The 18162-nt window shown below is 36.7% G+C and overlaps 1 long non-coding RNA gene across 1 annotated transcript; it reads left to right on the top strand.

Annotated features, from left to right (window-relative positions):
• Positions 1-756: 756 nt before the first annotated feature.
• LOC145671916 (uncharacterized) lies at positions 757-8644 on the top strand. Its single transcript, XR_014128576.1, has 3 exons — positions 757-866; positions 6376-6480; positions 8368-8644. It is a non-coding gene; the product is annotated as an uncharacterized LOC145671916 (long non-coding RNA).
• Positions 8645-18162: the final 9518 nt, after the last annotated feature.

Raw genomic sequence — 18162 nt, 5'->3', positions numbered from 1 at the left:
ACGTCAAAATTGGCAGCATATATGGGGTTTTTCATATACCTATTTCATCGGCGACAAACAAATTTCTCTATGAGCAGAAAGTAGGCTAAAGACGCTTCAATAAACTTGAAACCAGTGCAAATTGTCAAATTTTGTCGTTAAAAAGTAACATGTTAGTGCGAAAATGATTTATACAGGAAATAGTGAATAAAAGACAAAACAAGAAACGTAAAATGTACTCTGGAATTAAAAAAAAAAAAAAAACACGAACAGAAGAAAAACTAAGAGACGAGAAACAGGGAATTTCTAAAATATCCCTCATGAAATAACTGGAGAAAGAAGTTTACATTCAATAGAAAAATTATGAGACAAAAGCGTGATGGAAATACAAAATTCTGACAAAATGTTCCTGTTTTCATCAACAATTTTAATATACCCACAGAGCACATCACAGCCAGTGGACGTACATATTAGATCCAGAACGTCCAGTTTTAGTACATTGACTTATGCGTAACATCCATTGGTGGTCCATATTACGTTCGGCAATGGATATCCACATTCTGAACTTGAGTGGACGGTCCATTGGATGTCCATATTACGTTCAGAAGTAATATCCATTTTCTGGACTTCAGTGGATGGTCCATTGGATGTCAATATTTAATCCACGAATGAAACGTCCACGGACCTACATGATCTGGATAAAAAAGGGACGTACGGAAAACAACATTCAACTGTTAGTGACGGCACATGCGCAGATCCTTGCACAGTGCACTCTCAGCCGGTTTGAATTGAGTGGTTGATTAGAAGCGTAGAAATTTCAGTAATATTAATACTTTTAGTTCTATGTTCGAGTGAAGAAGGAAGAGAGAATAGGAACTGCGAAAAAGGTAAGATATGATGAGTGGTTTGTTTATATAGATTTATTCCGGTAACCCTGTGGTACGGATTCCACGTTAATCAGTAGGTCTCATATAGCCTCGCCGCTGCAAGAGACGTTTAACTCAACATCAATTTAACTTGTAACCCTGCATTCGTGCGTGGTTAGTGCAGAACGATCTTAATCCACATTGCACCGACTGAAAATTGGTTGCGATCTCGTTCTGGCGAAAAGCGGCTGAAGGGACTACCACTTTTAAATGTGATAGGGACATTGTCGTAGATCGCGACAATATTATATTGACAGATACGTCTTGGGTAGTATTCACCGAAAAGCGTGTTTTGAGTGTAACTTCCAAGCTCTTTTTCCCTTTTGTTTAATTCATTTTACTAAAATACAGAAACGTTATGAGCGTCCTTTAAAAAAATGTTTAACCTGATATTTTTTCTAGTGAAATATTTAGTAAAGCATAGCCACGACCAGGCCTGTACACAGAATATCGTTTGGGGGGAGGGGGCATTGTGGTGAAAATTCCGTAGCAATTATATATTTTACCCTTTTTTCCTGAATCCGTTTTACCTTTCTTTTTTGGGGGGGGGATTTCGGGGAACATACCCCACTCTACAACAAAGAGCCCCCTCCAAGACGTTTGGTTTAATCCGCCAATGGGCGGAAGGGACTATTTGGCGGTATATTTGTTATGATTTTTGGGAAAGGCAGTGCGTAAATGACAAGGTTGTGTCATATCGTGATTGAGTTTTATGAAGTTATACAAAAATGAGTGTCAGTTGTCGAAATAGTGAGAAAGGCATGGTCTACTAAACAGGCAAAAAGTTTATTGTGACTAGTGTAAACAAATTGAAGCTACAGAAAAGAAGAGCAACATTTAACCAAACCTAATCGAGTATAATCTAATGTAGTACAGTTTGGTACTTTTTTGGATTGCATGTAGTACCTCCCCCAAAGCTGTGCAACACATAAGGCGTGCATTTTATGAAAAGAACTGTTTGATGAAATTGTTTTTCCACCATCCTCGTTTATGCGTATACTCATCGCCGCTGACGCGCCTGCTCCCTACGGACGCTGTTTCTGCTCTCCTGTTTTGACTCGGTTAGATGGCATTCGTGCTTTTTACTGGCCACGTAGCACAACTTAGTCAGTGTTTTATGGACTAGCTTTTATGCCATACGTTCACATCGTATTTCGAATAATAATCATTATCAAGTGAGCCAGGGCAAATATCTAGTATTTTGGGTGAGAAACTAAATAATATTCCTTTTCTTATTTTCGTATTCTGGCAATACAGCAGTAATACCATAAGTATAAATACATTGCGGATGTGAGTTCCTTCGTGGCTAAGCAGTTGGCGTGCGAGACCCGAGTTCGATTACCGGCGAGAGCTCAGGTGGTTCGGATTCCACGTTAATCAGTAAGTTTAGGTCTTACATAGCCTTACTGATGAACGGGACGTTAAACTCAACAGCAACGACATTGCGGATACCGGTTCTGAAAGACTGGCCTGAGCCTAATAAAAAAAATATGGGTGTGTGGCATAAAGCCTACAGTGCATGATGGTGTACCAACTTGTGCTAGGTGACCAATAAAAAGCACGAATGCTATATTCCCGAATCAAGGCTGGGGCGCGGTAGGGAGGGCGTGGCGTACGTCCGTAGGGAGCGGGCGTCTCAGCTGCGAGAGTTATACGCTAAACGAGGATAGTGGAAAAACACATATACACATAAAATACTTCCACTATCACTCGAATTCATTTTAATATAGTGTGCACTGACAGTAATTACTCATATTCACACTTTCATTCCTTCACGAAATGTGTTTCCCATCATATTTTACCCATAAATTTTCTATTTGGTGGAATCGTTTGCTTGGATGAACCCCTCAATTCACATAGCGAGCGATAGCGGATAAAGGCGGGTTGTTAGAGCCCCGTAGGGCACATTACTTTCTTGTTTTATTACAACTGAATGGGAGGCGAGTCAGTGTTCTGCACCCCTGCCGCTTGAATATGTTGATGCTATATGAAATGTTCTGGGAAGGATCTAGATAACTGTTCCATTATTATGTGCATTTACATCAGTTTAGGTTAGGCCTAGTTTGTTTCAGAGTATAATGAGAGTTCTTGGACATTTTACACTTCTAAGTTATCGCTTAAAAGCTCTTCTCGCATCATTTCTCGTCTGCTCAGAGGAATGGGGTGAACATGTATTAACCAAGCGGTGCTTAGTCTCTACCGAAGTTGCATACAGCACAACCCAGTAATGTGTATCGTTAGATTTAAATAAGGAGAAGAAAAGTAAAAAAGAAATAATTTAAAGATGAACCCTCCCTCTGGCCCCAATCGACAATAGCACAAGTTCCTTGAGTCCACCTCTTTTCCTTCTTTTACCTTTCTTCTCTTCACCTGCTTCCCCTTCCCCCTTCGAATCACTTATGTTTCGTCGTTTCGTAAGTTTTACGTTCCACGGTTATACCTGTTACGCTAAATGAGACGGTGGTGATTATGAGAAATGAATTAAATGGTGGAATGAAGAAAGTAGGAGGAAATGGGACAACCCCGAGGAAACCCACGCACATGGTGTTTGTCCACCACAAAGTTCACTTGACGGGAACAGGGTTTGAACCCGGGGCTCCAGAGGTGAACGCTCTACCACTGAGCCATCGTTTCGTAAAGTGAGAATTCTTCAAGTCAACTGAAGGCATTATTTTATAGTGAAGATACGCTTTCACAATACGATATACTAAAAACTTTTAGATGCAGTGTTTATCTACTTAAACATATCTGCAGATATTGTAATATAAGTACTGAAAATACTGCACAATAAAAACTGAAGATGCTGGATCATAGACACTCAAATGAAAGTAGTCGCCAAATTGTGTATTTCTATGTACTTGTTTTTTTATTTTATTTTATTTTTTTTATTTTTATTTATTTATTTTTTCCCCTGAGTTATTTTTTCTCTGTTCTGCCTGAAACGCTCCCGCTTTTCAATAATTCAGTGTGTAACTTATCGTTACAATGATTAGAGAGAGAGAGAAACTCTTTTCATACCCTCCCCCTTTTCCGTATAGATTTTTTATCGTGTATTTAAGTATCAGCGCTTTGCCAAGAAACAGAAATGTCAGTTAATAAATAAACGTAAAAGGTCTATAGCATCATTTTTTTTGGGGGGGGGATCATAATAGTAAAGTTTATTATTTACTGTATCCTCTATATTTATTAAGTTGAAATAATTACTAGCAAATGCTAGCAGTGATATTTTTTTCTTCGTCACATCTGCCACAGGTGGATAGAAGAAATGTCATTGGTTCAAGATTTTAGCTCTCAGATTTCTAGAAGCTGGGAGTAGATGTAGAAGCGTCTTTTCTTCGAATATCGGGGTTGGATTAACACGTACAATGTAACTATAGAAATTTTCAGTTTTAAAGTTTCGGCGTAAAAGGTATATGGACTAGATGAGGTTGAGTGGAGATTAGTCGCAATTCGGCGTGTAAGTGAAGACGAATAGTGTAATGACATCTATGCGTATTGATATCTTGCGAAACTTCATAAATACGTCCATATATTATTTAGTAACGTTATTATATTATATATTTACAATATTTCCAATAACGAGGAAGATTTAGTAGGGAAAAAGTAATACAGGTTAACACATCCTATGTTTTTTTTTCATTATTTCGGTATTTTTCAGTTTTTTTGTTGTACTTTATTTTCATTCGAATTAAGTACTTTCTTCCTACTTTGTCTTCGTGTGAGAGGAAATTTTCATCTCCTTGTATACTTCATGGCGTTTGTCATGGTTCCTTCGAGGCAGAGCGGTGTGATGTGGAGGGACATGTGTGTGAGCTCACAGTAAGAAAGTTTAACGTTATTTTCCATCATCGATGGACTTGTACTAATAACTATCCGATTTAATTTTAAGCTTTCCTTCGGACATGTAATTTATTCCTATTTACTTAGTTCACCTTTTGATTAGAGTAATTTCTATTATTTAAATTTTCTTAAACTGGATTTTTCTTTTTAAATTTTCCTTTCTATTATCTTTGCTTTTTAACCAACTTTTGGTGGTAACAAAGTTTGTTTGTTATATAGAATTTGTTTGTAAATTCCAATTCTGAAGGTCGTCTAGCGGAGACGAAATAACTAAGACGCAGTTACTAAGGGGGAACTTTCTAACGGTGGTCCTCCTTCGTATCTCTGCTTGGTCACAGACTTATAGCTGGTTTGAGGATAGTATAATCGGTCTGTATTGAGGGGACCATACGTTTTTGGGGTCTATGTCTAATTGTTTCGGTTTAAGTCAACAGATGGTTGTAAGTTTTGTAAGTCCATAGCACACCATCTCCAGAATTAAATGGCATTTGCAGTACTGTCCTAGTAGAAATGCAGTGTTAGGTTCATACGTGTAGCATGTTACCAGAGACACGCGTCTGAAATATAAAAAATTGTCAAAAATATTGCATCATCAATTTGGTTTTAGTCTTAATATTTAAAGGCTAAATTGTAAGCTATAATGGACGTAGATAAAATTGTAATTGATTTCATAATTTCTTCTAAGACAGTTAATGAATTTTTTATCCAGGATAACACGGAAATAAAATTTACTTGAAAGAAAAGGGTCGGGTTGAAAATGGGCTGTAGTGTAATAATTTGACGTGCAATGACTCAAACATGTTTATCTCCTTAAAAAAAAAAAAAGGTACAATTTTTATGTTGCACATTTAATGTGCGATAAATATATGTTCGTAGTAAATGGGCTCAATGTTAGATAGATAACATTTTTGAAGTCGATTACAAATATCTACCTTATAACATTTTTCCTTTCAATTACATATAATATATTATGTCTTGCTCTAAATTAAAGTTAGAGGCAGCGCCGTAACTTAGATTTTTTTGGGGGGGGAAACATTAATATTTGAGCCCCCTCCAAAATATTGTTTTGGATTCCCCACAAAATTCGACAATAGATCTCGTCTTTCCATCTTTCTCTTACTCTTTGTGGGCCCTCCAGCTCTCTGCAGGGCCCATTCCGTACATGAAAAATTAACTAAAGGGACAATATTTACAAATGTCAAAGCCATAAGAATAAAGATTTCTGGGGCACTTAATAATATAGACATTTTTTACTGAAGTGGGTCCATGACACATTTTTGTTTTATCTACCTGTTGTGTGCTGTTTTGTGTATGTAATGTAGTGAACCTGTTTGATGCTACATTTATAATTATATGTATTACAGTATATGGAATACAAAACTGTCTTAAAGTAGGCCCCCTCGAACGGCGGGAAGCTTCCCTGGAGGGGCAGTTGCCCTCCCTGCCCCCACAAGTTACGGCCCTGGTTAGAGGCAAACAGGCATGATTACGTTAATTGCTGCAAAATTCTTTAGTTGCTGTTTTTACATTTTCTGGTTATAACTAGTTTAGATCTCATAGATTTGCAGATGTTAGAATGTCAAAATAATACACACAGACTCAAGTATAACACCTATTCTTCTTTCCACAGAATCCGTAGAAAAAGCTTGCGGGACAGTTACAGAGAAAAAGTGGAGACGATAATTCAGAAGCGGCTGCGACGAACGAAGGAGAGACAGGAGGGAAGAGAACAAAAGTTAGTTATGATATATTGAGCAAGTATAGTTTTAAGTTATAAAATTCAACAAATTTCCAAAGTAGTAAAATGATATTACGGTTGTTTTAATGGATTGCGTAAAACATAAGGTAGACGAACAAGATAACGTACAGAATAGAAACTGAAGTTTAATGTACTCTGGCAACAAACTTTACGATACCAAGAAGCTGTGTTGTATTGAAGTAATAGTATACTTGCTTACAGTTACCCGTTTAATTTAATTTTTTAAAAATATCAGGGTGTTTACTCAGTGTTTAACAAAACTTTTGAAAAGAAAAATGATAGTTTCACCGAACAGCTTGATATTCATTTGTATTCATGCTACATAAGTAGTAGATTAAGATACGAAACTATAAATAAATACATAGAAATGTTTAAACCTTTTAGGATTTCCATTTTTTGAGTTAACCTGAGACTTTCACTCAAACAACTACTGCTTCCTTAATATCTGTCGTAGGATCAAGGTTCATACCTTGTTTCTTAAGGATGGAGGATACTTTCCAATGGTATCATTCGCTTGTCCGTATTATACACTAGAAACGAAAAAAAAAAAAAAAAAAAACGGAGATTTTTTGGAAAAAAGAAATCGAAATTTTTCGCCCTTCTGGCCCGGGCCTGGGTACAGTCATGGTTCAAACGTCATTTTCTTCAGTATAACGAGCTCTTTCTAACAGTACCACTACATGTCCGTATCGTACACATCAACCGGAACAATCGAGACAATCGGAAATTTTTCAGAAAAACTCACCGCTTCGGACCCCTCCGAAAAACACTTGAGCCCCTCGTACTCAACCCTGGTTTCACATAGGGATTTCAAAAAGAATGAGAATACCTAATGGTGCACGCAATCAGTATGCAAAGTTTCAATCTGATATCTTGAAAATTAAAGGCGTGAAAAATTTCTAAAATTTGTTTTATGAAAAATTTCACGCCCCTCCGTCCCCACTTGGCGTCGCCAAGTTCACCATCCGGTTTTAAAACGCATCTGGGGTGTTCTTTGGTCCATCCTAGACTTGACCAATAAAAAAAAACGGCTTAAATATTTGTTATAGAACCTAAATAAGCGATCAAATACGATACTACGCCGTAGTAACAGAAGTTACTATAAAGCCTAAAAGGGTTAAGCTTTGGAAACAGAACGCCACTGTTGAGCTTCGCACTGCCGCCACCTGTATATATATTATTTCGGAAAGGTGGGGATATATTCGTACTTACAGTATATATTTTTTTCCGATATTTTAGAAAATCGGAAAACCTTTAACATTCTTCGATCTTACAATGGAATGAGAAAGCCTGTTTCTTAGATGGAACGACTTTTGGGAGTTAAACTTCAAATTTGAGATTCATTGTATTGTGCTTGAACAGAATAAAGTATGAAAAGGAAATACATTTTGTGGCCCAAGGCTGCAAGAAAAAAAAGTAGATTTTCAGAAACTTGAAACTGCCGCTAATAATACATTTTGTAATTTGTATTGATTATTTTTAGTTTAACGTCCGTTTCAGCAGCGAGGCTATATGAGACGTGGACCTACTGATTAACGTGGAATCCGAACCACGTGGGCTCCCGCCGGGAATCGAACCCGGGTCTCCCACGCCAAAGGCGCGTATGCTAACCGCTTAGCCACGGAGGAGCTCATTTTTGTAATTTGTAGTTCAATTTGGAATTTGGAATTTTAACTTTGTATACCTTTGAGTCCCGTTTGTATAGTTTAAAGCCAAAAGGTCCCAAGTTGAATTCGTCATGTAATTTTTACTCTTTAAAGTTAAAGAACCTTACTTAATAGCAACCTCATAATCTGATTTTAATTTTGATCGTTGTGATGTTGATTATACCTAGAATTAATTTTCCCATTTTCTTAATTTCAGAAAAAAGAAAAATGGAGCGCACGAAAAAAGAATCTCATGATATATCAGTGAGAAGGTTAAAATTCACTTGCTTTTAAAAAATATTTATTTTAGTAGCAATATTATGCGTTTATAATACATTTCATAATCAAGAATAAAACATGTATACGAAACTTTTAATATAATTGAGATGCGAAAGAAAATCGTATTACAATCTTATTCAATATATTAAAAAGACAAATATTGTGGAGCAGTATATGTAATTAGAGGTAATCCAATAAAGTATATTGTTATGTTATTCGTTTCTTTCTATGTTACGCCTTTCTTATTCTTTAATGTATATAAGTTCAATAATTTGTAACGTTCTCGGCCATTAATGGATGGCATGTTTTGATTGAAGTTAATGTTTCTCCTATGAGTTTGATAATATGCAAAAAAAAAAAAAAAAAAAAAAAAAAAAAGGGGGGGGGGGGGATAGTGTTAAAAAATTTTGGTCATCATTTGTTTCAATATGAGAAGTGAAGCGTGGCTGTCTTGTCTGTTCTCAATACTAAGGAAAAGGGAGAACTGATATTTCCAAATGAATTTGAAACTTTAGAGTGAATCGAGGGAGGTTTCGGTTTGTGATATCTTTCTATGCATCTACAAAGAGTGGAAGAGGATGCAGGTTTGAAGCTTTTTAAATCAACAAATTGTATTAACTAAAGCGTATGGGCAGGATACTTTACTTTGTTAAGTATATTTTGAGTTCTCATTTTCGGGAGATAAGGATGCATTATTGTAAGGAAGGATTAATTCATGTAAAATTGGAACTAGATTTGCTATTGATACCGAATCTTCAAGTAGTTTGACCTTTCAGTAGATAAAAATCGAAAACCAATTATTTTCGTGGAACACAGAACAAGAATTTTGACTGGAAAGGTGCGAAATATTAAACGTATTAAAAATATTTATCATTGTTTTTTTTTTTTTTTTTTTTTTTTTTTTTTGCTCATAAAACTTTATAGTATAAATGTTGACGTGCGTATTTGTTGACTGATAGTAAAAATTGATGGAAGATGGCTTATTTAAATGTCACTTTGATATGATAAAATTTAACCTATGTTAAAAATAGATTGATTCCAGATAGTATGGCTTCTGTATCGGGCTTTAAGTGAATAATTCTTCTGTGGCAGTCCTTTAGAACATTCAGTGAAAGGCCATAATTGGTCCGTGTAGGAACCAAAAATAGTCACAATTTGTACGTTCAGGTTCCCATGATATCCACATATGGACATCCTCTACATCAGTTTGAAGTCCATAATAGGTCCATTTTAGCTCCGAATGGACGTCCAGGAAATGCATGGCAACTGTCCCAAATTAACATCTTGTGTATATCCAGTGGACGTCGTATGGACCAAAAGAACACGTCCATTGGGCGTCTCTGCGTCCATAATTAGTTCGTTTTGGTACCAGAAATGGACATAATATGTACGTTCTGGACGTCCAGTAGATGCACGGCAACTGTGCCACCTGTACTCTCCCGTGTACATCCACTAGACGTTGTATGGACCAAAACCACACGTCCACTGGACATCCCGTAAATCATTGCCCGGACGTTAAATGGATGTACATTGGACGTCGGTGTGCTGTGTGGGTACATCTCTTTTAATGAAGGAATCATGTGGTTCGGATTCCACGTTAATCAGTAGGTCCACGTCTCATATAGCCTCGCTGCTGAAAAGGGACGTTAAACTCAAAATCAACTCAACTCTTTTAATGAAGGAAAAATCCTTATTAGGAATTGTTTAGAAAATCGAAATTTACGAATAATTTACTTAAATATTAAAGAAAGTAAATAATATAGAATTATTATTTTCAATTTTCATATTTTATAAATTTTGAAAAACAAATTCATATTTTATTAAATTTTGAAAAATGTTCAATTAGTATAGCACGTGGAAAATTTAAGAGCAAAATGGGAATTTCTGACTTTCAAGATGGGATTTTATAAGGTTCCAGGTTAGCATCACAGATTTGAAAGCAATCATGCCAATTAACGGATGACCTGAAGTTATCATTCGTACATATAACTAAATAGAAAGCGATTTTGCTTGTAAGCAACAGGGATAATACAGGTTTAATACCTGCTTACAACAATCAAGAAGCACTATTTCCCACTAACACTATATGTGCAAATGAAAGTAACTGTATTTGCTACTTAATAACTCTTAAACCACCCAACCGATCTCGATCAAATTTTTAACATAGATGAACAGGGATTGTCTGACTTGTGAGGGGGAGTGCAACAGTAACTACCTAGATACCAAAATAACCAATCACACTGAAACTCTTCAAAGTGACATGTGACAATATTCTTTATCCCTGACAACACTGATGCATAGAACTGAGAAAAGTATTTTAAAGAGGATCGCAAGTGTTAATGTAGGAAAGAATGTTCTTCTCTCCTCCTGGCTTCTGTTTTCTTGCCTACTTGACAAAATCCTTTTACTTCAAACTTTTGGAAATCGACTTAAACTATTGCCTTCGCAAAACTCTGCTTTATTTTAACCCCAAACGGAAACATGATGGCAACAAGTTTCGGAAAGTGTTGATATTTTCACTGCTAACTTCTGTTTTTAGATAGTGTATGTTTACAACAAAGGAGGAGGGGTTGCACGTGCACCTTTGCACTTCCCTAAATCCGGCCCTGTAGATGAGGTTCGGGCCTGGGATTATTTTTTAAATTTCACTTCGACGGAGCAACTTAGAGAGGGGAAGGGGGACATTATATATATATATATATATATATATATATATATATGATCGAAAATGACCGATATAAGTGCCTAACCCAAAACTTTCTGGGTTGCTGAGATGAACAGTGACATTTCCGATACCGTTTAAATCCAAATTCAGGCCCGAAACTTGGAGAAAGAGGAGGGGGAGATATTACAAAATGATTGAAAATGATCGATATTAGTGTCTAATCCATAGTTTTCTGGGTTGCTGAGACGAACAGTGACATTTCCGATGCCGTTTAAATCCAAATTCAGCCCCCATTAATACTCCTAAGGGGAGATGATAACATGTAAAAATAATTGAAAACGACCTATATTAGTGTCGAATTCATAGTTTTTTGGGTTCCTAAGTTGATTGGTGACAGTTTTGGTGCCCTTTGTATCCAAAATGAAACATCATTCTCCCCGTGCAACGAACGGACATTCTGCTAGTATAATATATTTGATCCTCCTTTACTTCAGAAATAGACATCTAATTATAACAATGTTTTAACATTGAAAATGCTTCCTACTGTACTAATAGTAGCTTTAAGTTAATTGCTGGACTTTATGGACGGATGCGACTACAGCATCAGCCAAGAACAAAAGAGAAGAGTAATATGTATGCAAAAGATGTCCCCGAAGACCCTTTTTCTTTTACTTTTTGGTAGCTGTGTGTTCGTTGACACAGGTGCTTCTGTCAATAGATCTGTTTCAAGCTTACACAAGACATACAAACAGACAAAGCGAAGTACAAGGGCTTAACCAAAAAAGAGAAACAAACGGAACATCGTCCACTGTGCAGACAAAATTTGTCGTTAGTGGCCACAATGTTGACGATGATGATTCCCTTTGTTGAATATTGAAGGTCTTTGACTTCTTTTTCTTCTTTTTGTATTTTAGAGGAGAGTCGTCTCATCTTTTGTTTACATTCTCATCCGGCTGTTTCTTACAGCTAATGTTCTCGCAGCTTGAGACAGAGATGGAAATTGTATTCCAATTACTGTCCTCCTACAACAATTTCATTTCAAGCTACGGTTGCGTTCATTTTACTATGACTAGTTCTTAACTTTTAATTCATTTTCATAGAGCAGCAAAACATAATTTTTCCTTTTTCTTAAGTACATCCTTTGCTTTCCTTTCCTTGCTTTTACTTCAGCTTCACACCTTGTCACATTCAGCTGAAGACCAGCGGCATTTCTTACTTGCGGACATAAAATTTGATTAGGATTAGGAATTAGATTTCTGGGCTTTTCGCATCTATGGTCACGTATTAGGTTATGATGTCCCTCGGCGATCATACAATCCGAGGAAAGGGAAGAAGGAAATGGCCTGGGCCCTATAAATTAGGTACCATCCCGGCATTTGCCTGGTGTGAATGAACAAAATCTCACTCAGGATGCCAGATATAGAAAAGTTTTCACACTTTTTTCGACCGTCCCCACCGGGACCGCTCATACTAAAGACGAAAATGAAATGAAATATTTAAGTTTTACGTCCCACTCTTAGGCTAAAAGAGACGGTAATGATCAGAGATGAGTAAAATGATGGAATGAAGAAAATGGGAGGAAACGGGAGAAACCCGAGAAAACCCACGAGCACGGTCCACACGGCGCGAGCTGGGATCAAACCAGGGACCTCAAGCGCCGGAGGTGAACGCTCTACCACTGAGCCACCGCGCCTCGCCTCCCCCGTTCTAAAGACGAGAAAGTTAGCGACTACGCAACGCGGGGCCACTGGATGTAAGTTTAAAACTAGAGATTTCTGCATATTAGTGGTATCATTCAGTCGGTTCGCACTGGCTTCGCTTGAATCGGTTGTTAAAATTTATTAGGTTCCCCGATCGTTGTTAAAAGCATTGCATATTATATATATATATATATATATATATATATATATATATATATATATATATTATATAGATCCAGTATTAATAATAAAAAAAGTAATTCTGCAGGATTTTTTTTAAATCAATACAAATGATCAATATAAAGATGCCATATGACTTATTTCTAATCACTGTTACTAATATCAATAATAATAATAATAATATAATCAAATAATAATATCAATACTAAATCAACTTACTATACTGATGATAGAACCGGTTGTTAAATCATTTGAAAAACACCACTGTTTATAACCCAATAACACAACTATTCTTGCGAAAGAATGGGTTTCGGTTTCCAACACATCATAGAACATTCAATTGTGACTTATCTTTTGAACTATCACTTAATAAGCTTATGGAGAATCATAATAAAACTCCAAGATTCCGAGTATATTCATATTACGGTCCAAAATATTATATATATATATATATATATATATATATATATATATATATATATATATATATATATATATATATATATATATATATATATATTAGATTTTCAAAACAACACCGACAACGTTTGGGAGGTGATTCCTGACACCAAAATAAGACAAAGTATAGACCAACCTGGGTGCACAAATGCTTCCTTTCGGAGTTATAGGTTGCCGAAAACAAAAAAATGAACTTTAAAAGGCTCGTAGTTCCAAAACTATGGGACCTATCGTAATTAACCACGCCCCTAGGTCACTCATAACGTCATACCACGTGACCTAGAGACGTGGTTAAATTTAAATTTTCCGCGTGGGCGAGGCCTAGGATCACGTGACCTCTGTCAACCAATCAGAATCGAGAAAAATTTGCTGACTCGGCTGGATATAACGGGGCCCCTACTACTGTGTTCTATCCAAAAATCCATATTTCAGAATCCTAAGGTACTCACGAAGCAATTTTTGTAGAGGAAGTTTGGCAAAGGGTATATCATTTGAAGTACTTACCAACTACCTCTGTAAAAACTGTTGAAGTACTGCAGGATTCTGAAACATGGATATTTGGATAGGGCACATACTACTTCTTAAGTGAAGTCTTGACCCGACTAGAGTAGATTCCATACTTTTGGAGCTATGGATCTTTAAAATTCATTTATCCATGTTTTTAACAACCTATAACTCCGAAAGGAAGTATTTGTGCACCCAGGATGATCTATACTTTTAGTCTTATCTTGGTGTCAGGAATCACCTCCTAAATGTTGCCTATATATAACAGAGTAAGTGGTAATCATGTTCAGTAGCGAAATTTGACATTCGATAACGCGTCTCCTCATCCACGCAGGCCTGCAACCAGAGGGGGGGGCTTAGGGGTCTGGTCCCCTAAATATTTCGTGAGTTCTCAGACTTCAATGCAAAATGCTATTATTAATACAAAAATAATTAGATATTTGTAAGATAATTTTTAATGACTTGTCCCCCTTAACATATTCTTAGCCCCCCAAACCTCTGTAGCTGGTTTCGGGCCTGCATCCTCTAATGTAATTTTCTTTCCGATAGTGTAGACGCAGGTAGCGGCTTCAAGCATTTTAAGTAGTTTTGGTTTCCTGTAGGTAGATAGCCATTAGTGTAGTACTGGTAGCAGAATTCGAATGTCTTATCTGTAATGCTTATTTATTTAGATTATTTCTTAGTAGTTGGTGTAGATTTAGAAAAAAAATACACGAGAAGCGTCTTGCTTGTTTACACAGAGAATAACTATGTGGCGTATGTAGAAACATAGGTTACATGCGTAAATCCTGTAGTGTTTGGACCTAATGTACGACTATAGGTGCTGCAGCAAACGTATAACTGAAAATATAACGTATGTTTTATAATACTTTCCGTATAAGTGTTCTATCTATACGTACTTTCTGTATGAAAGATAGAATCAGGGGCGGATCCGCGGTCGCTAACCCCCCTCCACAGAGGAGGAAACTTTTTTATTTTATATGTAAATAAAACCAATCCCAGAGTTTGGAGCTCTTAAAAGTAGCTCTAAGTGGCAGTATTACAACACACCGCCCCCCCCCCAGTAGTCTGTCCTGGATCCGCCCTTAGAGAACTGTGTATAGGTGGTAAGGATCTCACAGACATAGGGGGTCTATGTAGGCCTAACATAGTATACATATACTATATAATATACGAAAGACTGTTAGGTCAGACATCCTGCAGCGACATGATGTAACATCTAAGCGGGGAAAAGACAGTATCTATGTAGTATATGGATAACGTATGATTTACGTACAGATTTCCGTAGTGAACATAAGGATTCCGTACATTTGTACAATATGCCGCTGTACGGACAACAGATTTTTCTCGATGTAGCCCTTAACATATGCATTAGTATGAGCACTCTAGATTTAGGCTTTAAATTAGTAACTTAGAATGTAGATTTAAATTATTTACCATCTGATTATAGACTACTAACATTTTTTCTTTTCCTTTGAGTTTCTTGTATCATCATGGTGAGAAGATTGCGCAATAGTTAAATATATCCCGTTAACTTTATCCCTCTTTTTATATTACCTTTATTTTCTTTTATACTGTATTATTAACTTTAGTTCTTTTCTGTTACTTCAAGTTCAGTTTCTTGTAAATAAAATTGTCGTATGATAGGTGTATACTTTTCGCATATACTTCACAATTATTTCGAACCCCCACAAATACTTAATATATCCTTTTTCAGATTAACATGCCTTACAACGAAACGCTTACTACGTAAAAGTACACATGTCCTGATATTAATCATACATTGCAAGTTAAGTGTAAACACGGGAGTTAATCCCACCGGAAACGTTCCCACCCCCAACATTTGGAAAATGGTTTTCGACTTTTCGTCCCCTTCAATATTTCAATTACCTTAGGTCAACAATGACCCAAAAGAGGCTCAACAATGTAGCAGTTGACTACGTTCAGAAAACAGTGTTAGACAAAGTGAGTATGAAAAAAGTAGCATTAAAATTTGTATCCCACTGTGAAAAAAGGTAGTCAGTTTTTGGCTGTAAGAAGGTGAAGGTGGAGTAAAAATTGTAAAGTAACAAACTATTTTTTTTTTTTTTAAAGATAGCGAGCAGCAAAGTGAGTTTAATTTAGCTAAAGAAAAAACAATTTTCAACTAATTTTTAACTATAGAAATACGAGGTGTGGCAATTAAATAACGAGACTGCCCATCTCCTGTAGCGCAGGATCGTAAGGGGAGGTAGCTAATGATGTGCTGTTGATCTTGAACCTTCATAAGCAGTCACTGTTTGTTTCATAATCCTGAAAGCTTTTTTTTTTTTTTTTTTTTTTTTTTTTTTTTTTTTTTTTTTTTTTAGGCTTGCATGAAGAGTAGTGCCGGAATCATGATGAACAGTAAAGTTGAGCAGCGCATTAACATCAAATTTCTGATGAAATAAAAACTAAAAAAAACGACGGAATGATGTGTAATGTTAAAAGAGGCGTATGGTGTTAATGCTATGTCACGTGCGCGAGTTTTCGAATAGCACAAACGATTTTCAGAAGGTAGGGAGGAGGTTGAAAATGATGAACGACCCGGCCGCCCTTTGCGTTCAAGAACGGAGAAAAATGTTCAAAAAATTAATGAACTTGCGCGGAAAGACATACGTCTGAGCATTCGGATGATCGCAGACATGACGAACATTAACAAAGAGACAGAAAGATAAATTTTGCATGACAATTTAAGCATGACATAAGTTTGTGCAAAAATTGTCCCGAAAAACCTCTCTCAGGAACAAAAAGGCATTCGAAAGACCATTTCCTGTGACGTCATGAAACGACTCAAAGCAGAACCTGACTTGCTAACACGTGTCATCTCATGTGATGAAACATGGATTTTTTTAGTATGACCCCAAGACTAAGCGTCAATCCATGCAGTGGAAGACTCCCACATCGCCAAGAAAAAAAACACGAATGAGCAAGTCGAAATTGTAGACAATGCTCATAATTTTTTTTTCGATATCAGGGGTATTATCATGACTAAATGGATGCCTCAGGGTCAAATGGTGAATCAGACACTACTACAAAGAAGTCCTAATCAAGCTGAGGGAAAGAATAAGGAAGAAGACACTCCATTTTCGGCGCTCAGAAAACGTGACCGACGACCAAAACGACGTTCGCGCGGACAGCGATGCTTTCTCAACCGCTGCTCGCAGCGCACTGGGCCAAGTTCCGCTTGAAAGAGGAAGGTTCCGCGCACATTTCCCCCCACCCCGCACATTTTTCGAACGCCAGGGAGCCGCGCGGCAGGAAAAGTTCCGGTACTTTTCAATCACACCCTGTATATTACTTTCAGCACACACACACACACACACACACAAACTATCCCCATGTATTGGTTTACATCTGAAGAACAAAGACAAATTTAAGCCTTTATGTTGGTCAATCAGTCGGCGCGAGACTTTATCTGGATTATCTCGTTTTATCGAAAATTTCCCCTTTCCCCTAAATTTTCCTACGAAATTTCCCTAGATTAGGGAAATTTCCCTCAAACTACGAACACTGATGAGTACCCGTCAAAAATGAAGCGAACAACCTTCTGCACATTTCACAAAAAAAAAAAAAAAAAAAAAAAAAAGTCCAAGGTAAAAATAAAACAAAATATTTTTCTTTGATTTGTAAGTCAAAAATGTTTTAAAATGCAACATACGAAGACTATTATTTTAAAATTTTCCGCGGAAGCATCCCGGGACTCATGCTTTCCTGGAGGCATTTCTTACACCCTGGTAGTCTGCCTTCCCCAAAGTTTATGTGCTGCTGAATCGAATAAGCGTAAATACATATTAGCCGTAATACTGCATATCATGTGTGAGGTATGATTTCCATTAATACTTCCCGCAAACAGATGTTGCATACTATAATACATATAAGTTCTATTGGGTAATAAATAGTGATAGAGCTTCAGGAAATGCTCCAAATTCACTTGTAAGACAAACAATAAAGAATATTGAACTTAGATAGATGTATACGATAATACCTATCAGTTCCGTATGCACGTTAAACGCTGATAACTTCAAGGGAAAATACTAAAGCAAGTTATAAAGTAAATAAGGACATTAGATTTAGGTATGAAATATACGCGACTAGTTGCGTTATGGTTTCGAGGATTAAATGTGTATTTCTCCATCCTCGAATGACAAGATATCAAGAAGAAGAGGGAAAGCTCTACTCCCTGAACCTGCTCCTCTAGTAGCCT

This window comes from Thermobia domestica, chromosome 15 (genome assembly GCF_964235325.1).
Source record: "Thermobia domestica chromosome 15, izTheDome1.hap1.1, whole genome shotgun sequence".
NCBI lineage: Eukaryota > Metazoa > Arthropoda > Insecta > Zygentoma > Lepismatidae > Thermobia > Thermobia domestica.
This window is presented reverse-complemented; position numbering and strand designations above follow the sequence as displayed.